Consider the following 2,500-nt stretch of genomic DNA (forward strand, 5'->3'; position numbering starts at 1 on the left):
TTCTCTTCCTCCCTCCTTCCCTACCCTAGTTTCCTCCATCCCTCCTCCCTCCTTCCCTCCCTCTCTCCCGTAATGGTACAAGAAAAAGGGAAATATAGGGAGCAATTTTGTGTCCATGTAACTCGGCTCTTCACTCTGTTTTCCCTCCTTCTCTCCTTCCCTCCCTCTTTCTCTCCTTCTCTACCCCCTCTCCCTCCTTCTCTACCTTTTTTCCCTCCCTCCTTCCCTCCTTCTCTACCTTCTCTCCCTCCCTCCTTCCCTCCATCCCTCCTCTAAAAGGTAAAACTGGGGAAATCTAAGGAGCAATATTCTGTCTAACAACTTGACACTACTCTATTTCCCTCCCTCTCTCTTTCCCTCTCTCCCTCCCTCCCTCCCTCCCTCCTTCTCTCCCTCCTTTCCCTCCCTCCCTTCCCTCCTTCTCTCCTTCCCTCCATCCCTCCTCTAAATGGTAAAAACGAAGGAAATCTAAGGAGCAATTTCGCGTCGCCCATAACTTCGGCTCTACGTGTGTTCCCGCCCAAAGCATAATAGTGGAAGATACGGCACGCTACGTCTCGGCTCCGCTACGCCCAAAAATGCACTCTTGTCGAATTTTCCAGCGATTTAAGGGAGAGTGAAAGATATGAGCGTAAGATAAAATTATAAAGTGGATATTATCGTAGAGGCGAGACATAATATTTCGGCTCCACTCAAATAAATGTATTGTTGTCGAATTCTCCAGATACGTAAAAGATTGTTAAGATTATTTTCGAGGACTCTCTCTCTCCTCTCTCTCTCTCTCTCCCTCCCCCCCTCTCTTTCTCTCTCTCTCTCTGGCCACGAGAATGACTGGCCATCTAAGGCGCCATTTTGTTGACAAGTTTGAGTTGTTGAGGAAATGCGTGTTTTCCTGGATCCAAAATGAGAGAGAGAGGGAGAGAGAGAGAGAGAGAGAGAGAGAGAGAGAGAAAGAGAGGTAACAGTGAATTGTGTGTGTGTGTGTATGAGAGAGAGAGAGAGAGAGAGAGAGAGAGAGAGAGAGAGAGAGAGAGAGAGGTAACAGTGAATTGTGTGTGTGTGTATGAGAGAGAGAGAGAGAGAGAGAGAGAGAGAGAGAGAGAGAGAGAGAGAGAGAGAGAGAGAGAGAGAGAGAGAGAGAGAGAGAGGTAACAGTGAATTGTGTGTGTGTGTATGAGAGAGAGAGAGAGAGAGAGAGAGAGAGAGAGAGAGTGGTAACAGTGAATTGTGTGTGTGTGTATGAGAGAGAGAGAGAGAGAGAGAGAGAGAGAGAGAGAGGTAACAGTGAATTGTGTGTGTGTATGAGAGAGAGAGAGAGAGAGAGAGAGAGAGAGAGAGAGAGAGAGAGGTAACAGTGAATTGTGTGTGTGTATGAGAGAGAGAGAGAGAGAGAGGTAACAGTGAATTGTGTGTGTGTATGAGAGAGAGAGAGAGAGAGAGAGAGAGAGAGGTAACAGTGAATTGTGTGTGTGTGTGTATGAGAGAGAGAGAGAGAGAGAGAGAGAGAGAGAGAGAGGTAACAGTGAATTCTCTGTGTGTGTGTGTGTGTGTGTGTGTGTGTGTGTGTGAGAGAGAGAGAGAGAGAGAGAGAGGTAACAGTGAATTGTGTGTGTGTGTGTATGAATGAGAGAGAGAGAGAGAGAGAGAGAGAGAGAGAGAGAGAGGTAAGAGTGCATTGTGTTATCAGTAGTATATACCTTGACACACACGATAACATATGTTATTTATATATTTTACTCCCGGAATGAGGCGCCGACGGGGAGCCTTCACTCGATGCCACTGTTTACCCTTAGTGGACATAAGCAGCTGCGGCGTCCACCCAAGAACCAATCCTCCTCTTATTTCCCCGCACCTCGCCGTGGGAAGGGCCCGGTGCCGACCCTGGTGAGGCGCTGTGTACCACAAGGGGGCGCCGGATCTCTACACGGTGTATGTACTGTACCTGTAGGACGGCCACACAGAACCAGAGGCTTGCCTGTCGTCGATGGGTCTGCTCCTATAACCCACTCAGATGAATGAAATCGTCCGTGTTGTGTGGGGCATGTGAGGGGTGGAGGTGATGTCAGTGGTAGCCTGATAACGCTTATCTTTCACTCTTATCTCTCTAGTTCTTGATGACCTTGTTCAAACCTTGTTCAGTAGCGTGTTTAATTCAGAGAGAAGAACAGCTGAAATGGTGAGTAGGAACTAAGTAACACAAGAGCAGGTGTTACGTACTGGTTATTTAGTGCCTAACTCATTCTCTGTCTGTGTAGGTCTATGTCTGTCTGCGTCTGTCTGTCCTTGTTGTTGCTTGCTGGTATCTCTTGATTCGGCAAGCATGTTGGTCAGTTCCCTACACTTGTTTGTTTGTTTGTTTATTTGTCTGCATTCTCTAGGTCACAATTTTACGCCAGTCGTTCTGGAAAAAAAAAATAGGAGGTAGATATTCATAAACCCTGGAATCCTATTGTTTTTATTATCAAAATCGGCCAAAGGCCCTGGGCTTGGTTGGGGGTTG

The sequence above is a fragment of the Coenobita brevimanus genome, chromosome 104 (genome assembly GCF_032717465.1).
Source record: "Coenobita brevimanus isolate Jiangsu-jjx chromosome 104, ASM3271746v2, whole genome shotgun sequence".
Classification (NCBI taxonomy): domain Eukaryota; kingdom Metazoa; phylum Arthropoda; class Malacostraca; order Decapoda; family Coenobitidae; genus Coenobita; species Coenobita brevimanus.